The following is a 19,612-nucleotide window of genomic DNA, read 5'->3' on the forward strand; positions in this document are numbered from 1 at the left end:
ATCAGACCCTCAACTGAACCAGACTGCGTTATCAATGCATTGTTCTGAGAGTCCTAAAAATATTTCCCTCGGATATTTCTATGCAATGCAATACTTGCATTGCTGTTTGTATTTGTTGTATTGTCTCTACCCTATCTAAATTAGCCTGTGGATAAGACCTTAAATTCTTACACTCAGATGCTCCAAATCAAGAGAAACTTAGAAAGAATCAAATTAACCAAGACAAAAGGGGCTGCCAGAAATTATGTGATATGTGCAGTTGGAAACTGTGCTTTATTTCAAGGAGCATTTCAAAGCAGTATAATTGCTAAATATGTATGTCATGTCACAGAGAACTGATTAGTGGAGAGTGAATATTAATGAAGAGAAATTGGTCACTCTATGAATTCAATAATAAAAAGTGACAAGGAAATCTGATGTGGAAATTTCTTTTGATAAGAGTATATAATATCAATCAAACACCATAATCTGGTTTTCCAAATGGCTCATATCTTACCAGACTTCATAGAAAGGAATCGGAAGACAAACAGTTAGAATTATTATTTGTGAAAATGCAAAGATAATTTAAACCTGACTATATAAATGGGATTTGAAAGTTGAACCTCTGGAAGTTGAACACTATGGCAACAGGATAATAATAATTGTTCTGTTATACTTGTTTTCTCACAGAGGGCTTTGAGAAACAATTAATTACATTCTACAAATAATACATCTCAAAATGTCTAAGCATCTCAGGGAGCCAGGAGAGAACTATCCCTGGTATAGAAGTTCTTCATGATGTGTACCCCAAAGGAGTACAAGGAGAAGCACAACCCTGATTCTGTCATATACTGGTTCCTGAAGTAAATCATTTTCCTTGCAAATGATTTATGATCCGGGACTGTGACAGGGATGGTGGATCTTAAAGCTGGAGTAGTGACTTCAGCTGGAGGAACATATTTCCTGCAAAGCAAATAGGAACAGGTGATCCATGAGGAATATGGGGATCCTAGCAAGTCCCTGCTTCAGCTAGGTTTCACTTGGTTCAGTCACCAGAAGTTGTTATGAACATTCTTCCTACTGTAAGGAATAGCATATACTCTCGTCATTGCTAGGGCCTGGAACCACTCAGAAGCCTACCTGGTAATAATTCTGTAGAAAAATTGATATTACCTCTGTTTGCATCTGCTTGCCAGAATATGTACATACAATTAAATAGTAGCTTAGAGACCAATCCTGAAAAATATCTCAAACCTATGAATGAAAATCAAAACCTGCTGTAAAGTGGGAGATTTAATAACTGAAATAACCATCAAATAATTTTTTTTTTTTTTTTGCCGATGTTCACTATCTCTGGCTCTTTGAGGAAGTGCATGTTTACTGACTGGAATTGCTCCAGTATAGAGAGTCTCTTATATCATTCTGAATTATATTTATTCAATTCTTTATTACATTGGAATTTTCATGTAAACATTAGACATAACAGTACTACAAAATATTAGGGCACACTTCATGATTTTATTAATTTTCTATAGTGTCATCATTTCTTCTTTTTATCATTCTTTAATCATTTTTACAGTCCAGTCTTTATCCCCCTCTCAGTCTGCCGATTGACTGTTCCTCGTCTCATATCTTCTCCACCCAACTCCCCAACACCCACCCTAGCAGACCTCCCTATTCCCTGGGGTCGCAAGTCTCTCAAGGGTTAGGTGCATCCTCTCACACTGAGTCCAGACCAGACAGTCTCTACTGCATATGTGTTGGAGGCCTCATATCAGCTGTTTTATGCTGCTTGGTTGGTGGCTCAGTGCCTGAGAGACCTTTGTGGTCAAGTTTAGTTGAGACTGCAGGTCTTCCTATAGGGTTGCTCTCTTTATCAGCTTCTTCCAGCTTTTGATAATTCAACCACTGGGGTCATTTTCTTCTCTCCATTGGTTTGGTAGAAATATCTTCATCTGACTCTTTCAACTGCTTCTGGGACTTTTGGACGGCAATCATGTTAGGCTCCTGTTTGTAAGCAAACAATAGTATCTGTAATAATGTCAGGCTTTGGGGCCTCCCCTTGAGCTGAATCCAAATTTGGACCAGTCGCTGGACCTCCTTTCTCTCAGGCTCTTCTCCATTTTTGTTCCTGCAATTCTTTAAGACAGAAAAAATTCTGGGTCAGAGTTTTTGACTGTGGGATTGCAAGCCTATCCCTCCACTTGATGCCCTGTCTTTCCACCGGAGGTGGACTCTACAAGTTCCTCTGCCCACTGTACATCATTTCATCTAAGGTTCCTTCTTTGGAGACCTGAGAGTCTTCCACCTCCCAGGTCTCTGGTACATTCAAGAGGGTCTCCCACCCCTTACCTCCCAAGGTTGCCTGTTTCTATTCTTTCTGCTGGTCCTCAAGATTTCACTCATGTCCCCCACCCCAATACCTGATCAAGTTCCCTTCTTTCCCTCCCTGTCCCATTTTCCACCCAGGTCACTCCCTCCCCCCACCACCTGTGATTGCCTTCTTCTCCCTCCTAAGTGGGACTGAGGCATCCTCACTTGGGCCTTTTTGCTTGTTAACCTTCTTGCATTCTGTGAATTTTATCCTGGTTTTTCTGTATTTTTATGGCTAATAGATACTTATTAGTGAGTACATACCATGCATGCCATTTTGACTCTGAGTTACCTCACTCAAAATAATATTTTCTAGTTCCATTCATTTGCCTGCAAAACTCATGTTGTCCTTGTTCTTAATAGCTGAGTAGTATTCCATTGTGTTGATGAACCACATTTCCTGTATTCATTCTTCTGTTGCAGGACATATGGGTTGTTTCTGGATTCTGGCTATCACAAATAAGGCTGTCATGAACATAGTGGAACACATGACCCTGTGCCATGGTGGGAATATATATATATATATATATATATATATATATATATATATATATATATATGATACATATATATGTATTATATATACATATATATGTACATATATATTATAAATGCATATTATATATACATTATATATGTATTATATATATACATACATACATATACATATATACATACGTATACATATATATACACACATATACATATAAACATCCACTAAACTATAGAAATGTACAGCTGTAACCCTCATGAAAGTAACTTCATTCTGCACCAGACAGAGACCATTATAGGACTGCACAACTATTCAAAATGCAAAGACCAACTGACAATGATATGTTCACCCCCAATTTATGATTCTAAAATAATAATCATTAAGCTCACTCAGAAAACACTGCAGAAGAACAGTAGAAAATTTTAAAAATTCAGAGCAAGTAGGATTAGGGAGTAGCACAATAAAATCTAACAACAAGCATAACTAAAGAAGATTATCCCCACATCATCACAAGTTTGCATGCCAATTCTGATGGGAAAATATCATAGACATAAGCTCTATTTATAGCTGAAAATATACAGGCAATTAAACATGGTTACAGAGATAAAATTAACCTTCTTTTGGTATATGCACCCAGATAGGTTGTTCAATACCAAACATATAGCCTAAAGATATTTGCATATGATCAACACCTAATATACACAACAGCAAGTAGTTATGTAAGAATTTTTATGTAAATAATATTAATCACTAGGAAGAGGAACTAACATTGAGAATGAAGTAAGCAGACAGAAGTGCAAGTAGAGATAAAAGGATGAATCATGAAAATATTGTCAATTAAAATAGTCATGTATCAAATTTTCAAAAAGATCATAGAAGCATATATATATGTGTGTGTGTGTGTATGTATGAAGTAATATATATATATTTATAACATATATACATATATATAATAACCTAACATATAGTATATATACACTTAAGTTACTATACATACATAACATATAAGTGTATTAGATTACATTCACACATATATAATATATATTAAATATTATATATAATATATGTTAGACATATATTACTTCCATATATGTATATATACATACACATATATTCACATATACATACATATATACATACATACATATAAATGGGTTTACCATATATTTAGAGAGACATTTCCAAAGCTGTAAGTCTTATGCCACCAAGTACTATCTCCAGGGAGAAGAATAGGGTAATTCTTATGGAGTCATTGGTCCAAGTAGTACTCCAGCCCTCCACATGAAATTCACAGATCATTTGCAAGGCTATGGTTAAATCTCCACAGCCAGCAATCAGATGATAATGCCCTATTATTGAGGATATTCTTATATATGACACTGCATGTTACTGAAGAAGAAAGAATTCTTGAATACCATCAGCAACAAATAGAGCATTGTAAAATAGTGAACTGCATTTAGGATAGTCTGGCACAGTACTGAGTCAACATGGAAATAACCAAGTCATTTGTGGGGATGCTTGTTTGTTTTTGTTTTGTTTTGTTTGTTTATTCATTTTACATTTTAGGGCTAAGTCTATGAGACGAAAGTCATACCTAATACATACCTAATATTGCCAAGAGGCCACAAATCTGATATAAGATAGAGATTGGTTATAGGAAAAAAAACCTTACTACTGTTATTCTCCTATGGGAAAAATGAAATAAAATGACCCCTACCAACATACTGTTATACCCGTAAATCAGCTCAGTACTCAATTCTCAACAGAGCTGCCTCTTCTTAGACAAGATGGGAATTAACTAATACATCCTCAAGTGCCCTGTGTGGAGAAAGTGAGTGACTTTGCAGCACTAGCTGTTAAATGGTTCTTCAGTAAACTTCTCAAGACTCTTGGATCTACGTGGAAGAAAAAAAAAGCAGAAAGATAAGTGTCAGGGGGGCTGAATTAGTCCAAAGAAACAATGCTTTCTATACAACAGGATTGATAGACAGGAACTCCCAGAGAAAGTTGCAGCAGAAACAAAGTCACAAATGTTAAATCCAGACAAAATTCCAGCTATGAGAAGGGAAAGGAGACAAAGTGCAATTCCTAGCCAAGGAGTAATTGCAAATAATGTCTGGTGATAGGAAAGAAAAAAAATCAATCTATTCAAATAGAGTGTCACTAATTATATCAAACACATACCAAATCAGGGCCTGGCAACAGAGACAGCTGGAAGACATAAAGCAGATCATTTCTGTTTCATTGTTTATTTTAGAGGATTTTGTTTTTGGTTCTGTTCATTTTATTTTAACTTTTTGTCTTATTGTTTTTCAATTGTTATTTTGATTTTCATTTATTTTGTTTTACTCTATTTGTGGTAGTGGAGAAAGAGATACAGAATGGGGGAGTGAGTCTGATAGAGTGCTCACACTTAATCAAGAGTGTATGAACTTTGTTTGCATTTGTAAATCTGAAGGAAGTTGGAGAAAGGAAATAATGGCACTCTTGGAAAAATTATAAAAGAATATTAATATTAAGGATTATGCTTCTTACATGATGTATTGATGCTTAAGGCAAAGAAAATAATTTTGTAAATTTTGTAAGGGTCATAATCTTATGTATAGAAAACAAGGAATTGTGAATGTAATCAAATCTAATCCTAACTCAGCAAACCAATACTACACGAGAAAGTTCAAATTTCTAATTGAATTTTATACACAATCAAAATCCAAAAATGAAAATCAGAGACCAGGTAGTTTTACAATACCATCAGCAGAAAGTAGTGGTCTGTGTCTCTTGTGAGCTTCACATGATCCTGGGAGGAAGTATGGCTTCTGTGATGAGTTTAAGAGCCCAGTGAGTAGCATGGTGAGATTCAGTATCAGAAGTACACATTACCCATTAAAAGAACAATACTGAAATAGATGTAACCTGTATTTACTATAAACAGAAGATATATATTAATATTCAAGATTTGGACAGAACAATAAATGCTTAGTAATTTTAAAGAATGACATGCAATTCCTCATTTAAAAAAACAACTAAATTAAGACACATTTAAAGACAAATGAATTCCATTTTTTAATGCAAAACATACTAAATTATAAGGTATCTGTAATAGTTTTTCCATGACAACTATAAAATTACAAACAAGTCCTTAACAACATTTGAGATAACATAAAACTAGTCATATTTGTCCCTTTTAAAATTATATAAATGTATTTTCAATTTAATTTTCTTATATTTTTAGAAACTGATGTTTTATGCTGAGACTATTTTTAAGTTGTTCCTTTTGATTTTTGTGCTCCTTAGTAGAATTGTATTTCTTTAGCTAAAATTTTAATTATTTTTATAATTTTATTCATGTATTGATCATACATGTAAATCCCTCAGTTATTAAGATGGAAAATCAGTTATAATTATATGCATTACTTCATTTAGAAACCAGAGACTCCTTTTTTTAAAAAAAAATTATTCTTTAATCCTTTTTTACATTCCAGACTTTATCCTCCTCCCAGTGCACCCTCTGTTAACTGTTCCACATCCCACACCTTCTCCTCCTATCTCCAAGAGGATGTCTCCACCCCACCCAATTCCAGCAGACCTCCCTACTCCCTTCGGCTTCAAGTCTCTTGAGCATTAGGTGCTTCTTATCTGACTGAGTCCAGACCAGGCAGTCCTCTGCTGTATATGTGCTTGGGGTCTCATATAAGCGACTGTATGCTGCCTGGTTTGTGGCCCAGTGTCTGAGAGATCCAGGAGGGTGGGTATTCAGGTTAGTTGAGACTGCTGGTCTTCCTCTAGAGTTGCCTTCCTCCTCTGTTTCTTCCAGCTTTTCCCTAACTCAACCACAGGGGTTCCTGACTTCAATCCATTGGTTGAGTGTAAGTATCTGTCTCTGTCACAGTCTGCTTGTTGGGCCTCTCAGAGTGCAGTCATGCGAGGAGGCTCCTGTCTGTAAGCACACCATAGGATCAGCAATATTGTCAGCCCTTGAGGACTCCCTTTGATCTGGATCCCAATTTGGGCCTCTTACTGGACCTTCCTTTCCTCAGGTGCTTCTCCATTTTTGTCCTTGCAGTTCTTCCCCATAGGAATAAGTCTGGGTCAGAGTTTTTGACTGTGGGATGGCAACCCCATCCCTCCACTTGATGCCCTTTCTACTGGAGGTGGAATCTACAAGTTCCCTCTGACCACTGTAGGGCATTTTGTGTAAGGTCCCTTGCTTTGAGACCTGAGAGTCTTTTAACACCCAGGTCTCAGAGACTAATTTCAAATTCTATGCTATGCTGTGAAAACTAGTTTTCATAACTGACAGCACAATAATACACATTTTTCACTGAAGTTTTTAAGAAGGTGAATTTCTTTTATTATCATTAATCTTTTCTTTACAGTCCAGTCTTTATCTCCCTCCCGGTCTGCCCCCCAACAGTCCCACATTGCATTCCTCCTCCCCAGTATCCGAGAAAATGTCTCCATCCCCCTCCCACCCCATGAGACCTCCCCACTCCCTGGGGCCTCAAATCTTTTAAGTGTTAGGTGCATCTTCTCTCACTGAGGCCAGACCAGGCAGTCCTCTGCTGTATGTGTGCCAGTGGCCTCATATCAGCTACTGTATGATGCCTGGTTGGTGGCTCAGTATCTGAGAGATCCTAAGTGTCCAGGTTATGTTGAGACTGCTGATCTTCCTATGGGGTTGCCTTCTTCCTCAGCATCTTCCAGCCATTCCTGGGGTCCCCAGATTCTGTCCATTGGTTGGGTGTATATACGAATTATCTATATAGGAAATGTCAGACCATTCTAAAACATATAAGGTTTCTTTTATTCAAGCAAAGGTAAAATTATTGCATATCAAATGTTGGGATATAAGTGTGTATTTATTCATATGTGCATGAATGTGAAATGTGTGCACAAGCTTTATCTTTTTCATTTGCTCTCCAATGTATTTTGGGACAGAGTATTTCACTGAACATATATCAAAATTCTATATAGAGCTTCTATTACACAATTAGATTACAAATGAACAATGTCACATTGAATGATTTTATTATTTTATTTTTTACATTCCAAAAGTTGTCTCTTTTCCAAGCCCTTTTCCCTGAGCTCTTCACCCCATACTCCCCCCCCCCACCTTTTAGAGGGTGCAGCCCCACCCCACCAGCATTCTGCTACCTTGGGGCATCAAGTTTCCAGAGGATTCAGTACACCATCTCCCACTGAGGCTATACAAGGTAGTATTTTGCTATACATGTGCCTGGGACCACAAACCAGCCCATGTATGCTCCTTGGTTTTTGTCTTAATCTCTGGGAACTCTAATGAGTCTGGGTTAGTTGAAACTGTTACTCATCCTATGGGGTCGCAATCCCCTTCAGCTCCTTCAGCTCTTCCTTTAACTCTTCCATACTGGTCCCCGACCTCAATTCAAATATTGACTGTAAGTATTTGTCTCAGTCAGTTGCTGCTAGAGCCTCTCAGAAGACAGCCATGCCTGCATGTACAATATGGCCTCAGTAATAGTGTCAGGATTTGGTGAGCACACATGGAATGGATCCCGAGTTGGGCCTGTCACTGGGTAACCTTTCTTTCAGTCTCTGCTCCATTTTTGTTTTGTTGTTGTTTGTTTGTTTTTGGTTTATTTTTTATTAGTTTTATTTTTATACAGTCCAGTCTATAAAGTCCAGTTGTTACCCCACTCCTTGTCTTCCCTTCCACAGTTACTCATCCCATTCCTTCTCCCTACTGTCTCCAAGAGGATGCCCCACACCCCACACCTGCCATGCCTCCCCACTCCCTGGCGCCTCAAGTGTCTCTCCAGTGTTAGGCAGGGCTGCTATCACTGAGGCCAGACCAGGCAGTCCTCTGCTGTATATGTGTCATTGAGTTGTTAAAACTTTTGAAGATTGCAGAATGAAGATCCAAAGGATGCACATTAGAGAAGAAGTCACTCCTTCAGTCTTGAACACTTATCTATGAGTTCACACAAACAGATGGACTGTGCACCACTGAATGACCATTTTCAAAATACAAAGTCAATAAATACTGAAATTAGAGCAAAGTCATAATTATTGAAGTATGAAAAATAGTCAATAGTTCTGAGATTATACTACAGGTCTCAAAGGGCATATAAAGAAGCAAAGAAGTTTATTTGATAAATATGTTTATTTTTTTCTTTAATCTTTTCTTTCAGTCCAGACTTTATCATTCTCCCAGTCTACCCACCCTCAACTGTTTCACATTCTACACTCCTTCTCCTGCCCCCATCTCCAAGAGGATGTTCCCAGCCCTCACCCCTACCCCACCAGACCTCCCCACTCCCTGAAGCCCCAAATATCTTGAGAGTCAGGTGCATCTTCTTTGACTGAGTCCATACCAGGCAGTCCTCTGCTGTATATGTGCTGGGAGCCTCATATCAGCTAGTGTATGCTGCCTGGTTGGTGGCTCATTGTCAGAGAAATCCCAGAGGTCCAGATAGTTGAGATTTCTGGTCTTCCTATAGGGTCGCCTACCTCCTCAGCTTCTTCCAGCTTTTGCTAATTTAACCACTGGGTTCACTATCTTCTTTCAATTGGTTTGATGGAAATATATTCATCTGACTCTTTCAGCTCCTTGTTGGACCTTTCAGAGGGTAGTCATAATAGGCCCCTGTTTGAAAGTACACGATAGCATCAGTGATAGTGTCAGGCCTTGGGGCATCCCCCTGAGCAGGATACCAATTTGGGCCTGTCACTGGACCTCATTTTTTCAGGCTCTTCTCCATTTTTGTCCCTGAAGTTCTTTCAGATAGAAACAATTTTGAATCAGAGTTTTTTGTCTATGGGATGGCAACCACATCACTCCACTTGAAGTCCTATCTTTGTAATGGAGATGGAGTTCCCTCTCCCCACTGTAAGACAACTATACCATTTTTGGGCATATACCCAAAATATGCCCTGCCATGGCACACAGGCATGTGCCCCACTGTGTTCATAGCAGTCTTATTTTGATAGCCAGAAACTGGATACCACCCAGATGTCCCAAAACAGAATGAATAAATACAGAAAATGTGGTTCATTTGCACAATGGAATACTACTCAGTTATTAAGAACGAGGACATCGTAAGTTTGTAGGCAAATTAATGGAACAAGAAAATACCATCCTGAGTGAGGAAACTCAAACCTAAGAGGATATGCATGGTATATACTCACTAATAAGTGGCTATTAGGCAAAAATGTACATAATTACCAGGATACAATCCACCGAACTCAAGAAGGTTAATAGGTCAAAGGGCCAAAGTGAGGATGCCTCAGTCCCACTTGGGAGGAAGAAGAAAGTAATTACAGGGAGGCAGGAGGGACCTGGGTGACAGGAAGGGGAAGAGGAGAACATGAACAGGTATTGTGAGGGTCGCCAGAGAACAGGAATGGAGCCCTGAGGGCCAGCAAAATGAATGGAAAAAGGCAACCTCAGAAGGTAAGAAGAGGAGGGACTCTCTAGAATGTACAAGAAACATGGGAGGTGAGAGACTCTCATAACTCAAAGGAAGGGACCTTAGTTAAATACATTTCAAAAGACCAATTGATAAAAAAAAGTTAGGAATCCCAAGTTAGTATACAGTGAACTTATTATTCTGTTTTAGCAGAATCATGAATATTTTTGATATGTGTCACTTATTCCACAAGAGTTTCTAGTATGAATACAGTATTTACATCATTTCTATCTCTGTCTCTACCAGCTCCAACACCATTTTCTCCCACTCTCACTAAAATTCATGATATCTGATTCAGGGTATTTTTTATTGGATATTTTATTTACACTTCAGATGCCATCCCATTTCCCCACCCCCTCCCTTAGAAAACCCCTATCCCATGCCCCATTTTTGCACTTATACACTTTTTTAAAAAAATGTTAATCAAAGGCTTTATAAGTTTGGTAATGCTCAATCAGAGGTGTAATCCACTACCCAACCTAGATATATCAACTATCTTTGACTAGTGGAGATACATGAACATCTGCCTCCCTGTCTCTCACCTCTTTCTATCTCTCATCACCTAGCTTCTCCTCTCCTTCTCCTCCTCTCCTTACTCCTTCTCTTCCTCTCAGTAATCCTCCCACTTTAGCTCCTCCTACATATCACCCTTCCTGGTAAAATAAAACTTTTCTCTCAAAATATAATTAGAGCATAATTATGCCAATTTGTACCAGTGAGGTACAAGATAGTCCTAATACCCAGTCCATCATTTTGTTGGCTAACCAGAACCTCTGTTATCTATCCTAACTAAAACACTTAGTTCTGAACCTGGCTTTTCCCTTGGCTTTAGAATGAATGTCAGCTGAAGACCATCCATTCAAATCTTTTCTCTCAAGGTAAATAGCCAGGATTGGCTATGAGGCTATAAGTTTTCAACCCCATCAGAAATCCAGAATGACTGACTTAACTATAATTGTGGGAAGCACAAAGCATAGTTTCTAAAACTTAGCCAATTTATAGAGACCTCTGAACACCTGGACACTCCCTGTACTACAAAATTTTGGAGCATCTGTTCTTCTGCCTTCTGGCCCAGGATCATCTGACAGACCATAGTGCTGCAGAATTATTAAGGGCTGATTACTCTGTCTAGGCAGAAATAATCAGTCGACTATTCTGCAAGTGTGTCCTTTTCTGAACAGTAATTTGTCTGTAGATAGAAAGAGGCAATTCTTGTCTAGTGGCTGTCTCACCACAACTGGAGTAACTCCAAAGATGCTCAATTCTTCTTAGAATCCAAGACAGGAAGCTGTCAGGAGCAGACAGGTCTCTAATCAAAATGAACATTAATACAGAAATGTTTGTCACATCAATTCTGTAGACTTCTGATGTTTTGAAAACCAACTATCCATGTAAGGTAATCTGGACTGTTGCCTGTTAACTCCACTCAGCTATTTCTAAATAAAACATAGAGAACACCCTTATAATAAACTCCAAGCCATGAATTTGCTATAGTCCCTTAACTCACATGCTGACCATGTCAAATCAGTTAAAAAAAATTAAAGAAGGACTGGGTCTAACCTTGTATTTCTAAATGTGTTATACTGGTACAATGCCTATGAGAGTAACAATATTCATCTCACTCTTATATCACTAAGAAGCTCATGCCAATGAAAACCTTAACATTTGTAATCAAAGTAAATTGGTGCCATTTAAGAATTTATATCTTCATCTTGATATTAATTATACAGATTTCTACTAAAAGGTTATGGCTATGCAATTAACCCCTAGCTAATCCTCTCTATTCCCACAAAACCACTACTTTTCCCTAGAAAGACAGTCCAACATTTACCACCTTAGTCCCCAAGCCCAGGGAATAGGGGCCCTGACTCTTCATTAGCTTCTTCAAGTTGATTATGGGCGTTGAGATATTAGAAGAGGAGTGGGGGGAAGAGTAAATTGATAAGCCTCTGTTGCTGTGTCTTCACTGCATCCAGATGGAATTCCAGGACCTCAGAGGTTTGATCAGGTCTCCCAGCTTGATTGTTGAGTAGATACACCAAGGCTGATCATTCTGCAATATAGAATTTTATGGCTGTGGGATCCTTGGAGACTTTAGGATGTCTTGGGCAGAATCTGGGGTCCCCACAAGAGCAGACTGGGCAGAGGTGATTCAGGGTATTTTTAAGAATGAATATATTTAATATCAGTACCAGTTCTCACATATTTAACTCACTCATTTCTTTGTTCAGGAATCTAAATTGAGATCCACAAAGGGTGTTTTCATTGAAGTTCCTCTTGATTTAACTCTATTCAGCACAATGCTGTACTTTTTTTTGACTAATTCCATATTGAAAACAGGTTATTTATATTTATAGAAAAAATAACTTTCCCTTTCAAACTCTTTAGCAAAAGAATAAAAAGAACAGCAATTAAAGGATTTCAAACAAGTGGTACCATAATTTTAGATAATTTCAGACATACATGACTTAAAAATATAGCAAAGGTTAGTTGACTCTGTTGGTCTTGCTGTGAAGTGCCTATCCCTTCAGGGTTCCTCAATTATCCCCTCTCCCCAACACAATTTCACAAGACTTCCAAATCTTGTTCTAGTATTTGCTTCTTGGGCTCTGCATCTGTTTAGGTTATTGGGTTATTGGGTGTTATTGGGTGGAGACTCACAGACAACAGTTATCCAAGGCTCCTGTCTGTGAATCCAGGACACAAATACAAACATAGCCTGAGACTAGAAGATACCTTCTTTCTCCTTCTAGTGAAGGAGGAAGATAGGCCAGCAGCATGTCCCTACTGATACTCTGAGGACAGCTTGGCACATGTCCTTCCTCCCAAATTCCAGGGGTTGCTACTCTTTTCATTTATGTCTGTCTCAAACAGGACACCTGTGTATATAGCCCAACACTGCATATATAGCACATGTGCATCTTGATCTTCATGCAGGTATCCCAACATACAGAGCAGCTGCTTACCCTGATTTTGTTGTCTGCCTGTGGATCCTGTTCCCCTAACTGAGCTGCCATGTTTGACTTCAGTGGGAGAGGATGTCACTAATCTTGGAGTTTCTTGAAGTTCTAAGATGGCTTGGTATACAGGAAGAAACCCCCGCCATTCTTAGAGGTGAAGAGGTGGTATTGGAGGGGAGGATTTGTGGAGGCCACTGACAGGAATATGTAAACTGATCTGGATGTAAACTGAATAAACATATAAGTCAATGAAAAAATGTAAAAAAATACAGAAAGTGATTAAACAGATGGCTCAAGGTTTAAGAACACTGACTTTTCTTGCAGAGTATACAAGTTTGACTCCAAACACCTACACAGTGATACACAAATGTATATAACTCCAGAGCATGGGATTCTACAACATCCCCTGGCCATGAAAAGTACAAAACATGCAGGTATTTAAAGATATTTATGAACCAAAACACTAATATAACTAAAATTAAAGAAATAATTTAATAAAATAATATAAAACAAAACTACTCTTGAATCAAAGACAATTAAGAGTACCAAAATTAAACAAGGAAGCAATAAGCACATGAGTGAGTCGCACACATTCTTTTAAGATTAAAAGAAAATAAGTCAATATTTTCCACTACATACATAAAAAATAATAAAACAAATGTCAATATCTAAATAGAGTAACAAACAATATTTCAGGAAACCACTTCTGATTCATAACAAAATACTAAGCAAATTAGGTAAAGAAATAATTTGATACCAAAATGTAACTTGGGATTAAAGGGCTTAATTTTCCTTTACAGTTGATAGTCCTACCTCAAGGAAAATTATGGCAGAATCTCATGACAGGAACCTGGAAGCAGACACTGGATCATATGTCAGGGAAAATAATGTATCTTGTTAACAGCTGGAAATAACTTTTTAAAATACAGTTCACAATGAATTTTCCAGGGTCCAAATTGCTCAAAGTTAAGTTAGGCCTCCCATGTAAACCATCTATGAAAAACATTCCCTAAAGATATGGATGTAAGACAATCTGATGTATGATAAATCTCAATTGATATCCAGTTTTTCAATGTATGTCTGTGTTATATCTAATTGACAAAAACTAACCTGAGCATAACTTTAGTATGAGAACCATAGGTCTTATGAATGAATAGGTAATACTTATAAATACAGGCTATGGTATAACAAAATAAAAAGTGTTGACATAAAGTATATATTTTTTTCAATTAAAACAAAATGGTAGGTTAACCTGAATGAGTTACCATAAGTGTGAAGTCAGTTTTGTCCATGGCTCAATTATGGGAAATAGAGAGTGCAAAAGATTTTGAAACTCAACCTGTACAAATAAAAGTCTCTGTGTGCTGTCATGATCTCAAAGAGAGATGGAGGCCTTAGGACCATTACTTTTCTGCCATTCTCTAGACAGCAGGACATAGTTTGCTTAATGAAAATATGCATATGGTGGAGATGTACCATAAATATGGACATTAAAGTAAGGGTTCTGGGTGTGTGGGTACCATGGTGCTTAGTGTACACTAACATGCAATGGAATGGTTTATATTTGTATCTGGAAATTTTGCTGAGAGATATGTACTCTCCTGTGTTGTTTATAGCATTAGGTTTTGCTACACAGGACCATAGAGACAGTTTTTCTTTCTTTCCCTTCATCCAATCTTTTGTCTCTCTGTGTAGCTATCATTGAAGATGGCAACTCCACTATATTGTATTTGGTAGTGCACCATATGATGGAATTCTGGTACACAAATTCTAACAGAAGACACTGTCACAGTGAACTGCCACAGTCCACAAAATATTAGAAAGCTCAATATCACATGGTTTCTATGACACTTAAAGAAAAAGCTACTTTACAATTAATAGAAGCAATTTATGTCAGAATAAACTCTTTTATCTATACAAAAGTGACTTCTGTTCCCAGTCACTGGCATAGAAGATTCACAGATGAGGGAAATATGCTAACACATGTAGAGTCAAGGCATACAGAACTGAATCAGGACTTTCAATTCCTCTTATTCTATAATTCTATTAACATTCAAACCCGAACTAAGGAGTAGACACATACCAGTTACCTTATTTTTCGTGAGTTTTAAACTAATTAACCATCCTTAAATGTGTAGACTCATCATCATATGTACAAACCATAAAGTGTTTTCTAACAATTAATATTTTATCACAATATATCTTATGTATTAATATTTCAGTCTATATGATATAACTATTCAATATTATCATACAAAGTTCTAACCATACAAATTTTTAAATGAGTATTCGTGTATGTAAAGATGCTGCACATATGATCACAGGCTTGTGGAGGACAAAAGTCATCATGAAGCCTCTTCTTGAATCTGGCCCCCATATTTTTGTGACTGGCACTGAACCCAGACACCAGCAGCTTGTCTGGGAACACCATCACATATAGTTTAATTGTTAGTTTGATTGATTGATTGATTGTATGTTTGTTTTCTATGCAGAAGCTGGAGATTCAAAAAAGGTTAATCATAAACTGCATTTTTAATATAAATGAGAAAGAAATGCTATGAAATATGATATCATAATTTGTAACACTTAAGTTCTTATATAATCATTCACATGTACTAATTTTAATTTTGTATTTTTTTATTTTTTATTAATCATTTGTTTACATCTCAAATGATATCCCCCACTTCCAGATTATCCCTCCACAAACCCCCATCCCACATCTGCCCTCTCTCCCCTCCCTTTTGCCTCTATGAGGATGCTCCCCTACCCATCCACCCACTCCCGACTCACTGCTTGAACATCCAGTATGCTGGGGCATCAAATCTATTGTACATATTGTTTAAAAATACAATAACATTTTCTTTTGTCAATTCATATTCAACTCTGTGAATTGATTTTTCTGTCTCCTTATCCAACATTCCATACACTGTCATCTTCTGTGTAAGTCTTACAACGTGATGATGCAGTGTTTCTCTAGAAATTCCGCATGACTTCTTGGGTAATTGTCGGCCTGCGTATCAGATTCTATCCAAGGAGATTTCTGGCGGGAACGGGCAAGATCAGGGAAGTAAAAATTGCCTCTACCACCTTTGCTGCTGCCGCTGCTGCTGCCACTGCTCTGTTACTGCCATAGTTGCTGCTGCTGTTGTTCCAGGACACATATCTGCACTGGCTATGCTGAACAAGTCAGGCTGAGCAGGCTGAAGGCTGGCTATCCAGCAAGTGTAGTACAGGAAGCTTCTGATGGTTAAAGTTTCAGGAGAATGGTTCTCTGGCAGTATTATAGCTCTTATGACAAAAACTCTCAGACAACATGGTAATTCTTACACACCTTTATTCCTCCTAGATAGAATCTTAGATACAGTTTTGGGGTGTGTTGGGGATCTGACAGTAGGTGCTTCCTATTGGCTTGGTCTGAGATGTTAGAGATGCCACATATACATGTGAAAAAGCTTGGGGCATTGTCTCTACATGACTGATGGTCACAATTCTCTCTATGAGGGTTTGCAGCTATGTGACAGAGGCCTGGGGCCCAGACGGATCTCAATGAAATGAGCCAGTCCATATTTCCAAATAATTTATTAATTTATTGTCATGTAGAAACATAGATGTGTAAAATTATACCCCACTTCTCTGGGAAGGCCTGAGATTAAATATCTTTTGCAAGGAGGAATGTCTTAAAAAAGAAACTTATTGACAATACCCTCTGGACCTCTAGGTACCTCATTAGCATGGAGAACTCTGTTTTGGGCCTACATGACTGAGGTCAGGTCTCTTTCCTATTGCCTTGATCTAAGATGTTAGGGATGCCTCATCTACATGTGGAAGGGCTTGGGGAATTGCCCTTACTTGACTGATGCCCATAAATCTATAAGGGGTTGTAGCTACATGACAGGGGCCTGGTGCTAGGAGCAGGAGAAACTCCTACTGTCCCTTCAGGGTCTCCAGGGCTTCAAGCCTTTAGCTCAACCTCACCAGGCTTCCTCTCATGGTTCATGGCCCCACACTGCAGGTAACTACTTTTCTAAGGTATAATGCTTCATATTGTCTTATTGGATGTGGGCACTGTAAAAAGATGAGCACCCTCCTAGAAGCAGGGGAAGGGATGATGAGATAGAGAGGTCTGGAGAGGAAACCAGGAAAGAGGATAACATTTGAAATATATAAAATATCCAATAAATAAAAGAGAGAGATGAAGGGATATTTTTAAGCAAACACATCTGTAATTAAATAAGGATGGTCACATTAAGTCTGATATTTGGCTAATGTACTGTCAGTACTATCAAAGAAACACAAATGGATGTGGAATAAAATGTTTTTATATCACTGTTTATTGCTCCTTTAAAATTATGAAGGCTCAGGTATTACATGGGACAGTATATGAAACATGATTTATAAAAGTATTCTCAATTAACAAAATCGTATTTTAGTTACTCAGTGTTTAGAACTATGACAGTCAGCATTTCCTTTAGCAGCAGGAATCCAGCTGTTGGCGGCTGGCAGTCGACCAGGCCTCTATGGAAGTGTATCCAGAGAGAATCTGAGCCATCTGAGCCACCATCATGATTGTGGGCAAGAGCAGGAAGACGATGCAGCACATTAACTACAGGATGAGTTGCATCCTGCAAGATGGCTGGATCTCATCGGACCTTCAAAGCTTTTGACAAGCATCTAAATTTGATCATCTGTGATTATGATGAGTTCAGGAAGATCAATCTAAAGAACTCCAAATAAGCAGAAAGGAAACAGAAGTGAGTCTTCATTCTGGTGTTGCTTTAAGGGGAGAACCTGGTATCCATGACAGTAGAAGGACCTTGTCCTAAAGATATTGGCATTGGCCAAGTGCCACTTTCTGGAGCTGCTGGGCAGCCAGGCTCCTAGCAAAGGAATCCCAGCTGGTGTTCACATGTCCTAGGCTTCTGTAAAACTTGCTGGACTAGTCTAAAGGTGTTGGAGGATCTTCCCAGAAGGTGATGATCCCACAAGGAAGAGTCACTGTTGCAGCTGCTATAGATGCAGCCATAGCCAGTATTGCAGGAGCCTCAGCTCAGTACTTACCTGGTCATGTGTGTCTTTCTCCACCTATGGGCGAGGGCTTGCTCCTCCAGGTATGATGGGCCCACCTCCTGGCAAGTGGCCTCCCATGGGAATCCCAATGGGGATCCCTCCTGTCTGAAAACTCCAATGAGCATGACCCTTCCTGGGATGCAACGTCCTCCTCCAGGAATTTAGGTTTGCTTTGATCTTCACACAGCATTGTGTCAGTATCTCCACAGAGATGTGGATCCTATTCCCCAGGGCCAAGTTAGCACAGACCTGTTTGCTGTGAATAGAGTTTCACTGGATTGACTGGCTTCAGTTTCAGGGCCCCATCCATGGGAAATGTGACCTCCAAGACTCATCTTGGCCCTCCTCAGCTCTTTGTTTCTCAGAAGGCTGTATGTAGTCCTTTCCACCCCACCACCACCCCCCATGGCCTATGAAGCTGGTTTATAATAAACTAAGAGATTGTTTTTAAAAACTATTACAGTCATAATCAGACTGATATTATCAATATTTGATTGATAGGGAGACTTTAGTATTTTAACAGTATTAAAACTCAACAATTTCTGGTCTCTACCTCTCCCAACTTCCTCAAAATAAACTATACAGATGACAACATCCCTGGGCTCCTCTACAGTGTAAACCTCCTATTAGTGGAAAATACTTTAGTATGAGAATTGATGGTTAATTTTGTTACTTGTGTTTTTTACAGTTTTCTCTCCTGCATCACAATTAACCATACATTCTCACACTAAAGAATTTCTCACTCATAGGTGCCACATGAAGGGAGACTTGGAAATTATAAAATTACATAGGACACAGGATTCCTTCAAATAATATACAATATTTGTGGCTGTAAATGGTTTTGTGATTGCAACGAGCAACACAGACAAACCAGTTTAATTTTATAAACACACAGGATGTACCACACAAAAGTGATTGTTGAAAATATAGTGCTAATGAGATATTGGCCAGTCAATGGATATTCATTGTCAAATAGTTACAAGAAAATTTGGTAAGTAAATTTATTTCAGTGAGAATACAAAACAGTAGTCTGATAGCACTGAGAGATGACTGATTTTTCAATACTTTTGTGCCTTGCTGGAGTTCATAGAATAGGACAGGCAGGCATGGAAGAGAAAATAAAATATAAGAACATTTGTTTGCAAAAGCAAAATGACAGTTAAACCTTACTGCAAAACTCAGATTTTACTGCAATTTTGTTATGCCAAGTGCAACTGATATCACTAGGAGGCCTGCTCTTTTCTGAAGGGAAATGGACCAGCAGTGAAGAAGCAGGTTGAGGGGTTCAGAGA

At 38.3% G+C, this 19,612-nt stretch overlaps 1 long non-coding RNA gene and 1 pseudogene across 11 annotated transcripts in view; one reads left to right on the top strand and one right to left on the bottom strand.

The window, feature by feature from the left end:
- Nucleotides 1–1,426: 1,426 nt before the first annotated feature.
- LOC143442527 (uncharacterized) overlaps nt 1,427–19,612 on the bottom strand; it is a 139,743-nt gene continuing 121,557 nt past the window's right edge. For 5 of the 11 annotated variants that reach the window (XR_013110770.1, XR_013110765.1, XR_013110771.1 and 2 more), the window contains 2 exons: nt 4,579–5,767; nt 1,427–2,846 (listed from right to left, as the gene is read on the bottom strand). This is a non-coding gene — a long non-coding RNA (uncharacterized LOC143442527). The remainder of the gene's footprint in view (nt 2,847–4,578; nt 5,768–19,612) is intronic. The other 6 variants (XR_013110780.1, XR_013110779.1, XR_013110774.1 and 3 more) reach the window with 4 other exon arrangements.
- Nucleotides 17,768–18,680, top strand: LOC117718823 (small nuclear ribonucleoprotein-associated protein N pseudogene; annotated as a pseudogene).

This window comes from Arvicanthis niloticus, chromosome 1 (genome assembly GCF_011762505.2).
Source record: "Arvicanthis niloticus isolate mArvNil1 chromosome 1, mArvNil1.pat.X, whole genome shotgun sequence".
Classification (NCBI taxonomy): Eukaryota; Metazoa; Chordata; class Mammalia; order Rodentia; family Muridae; genus Arvicanthis; species Arvicanthis niloticus.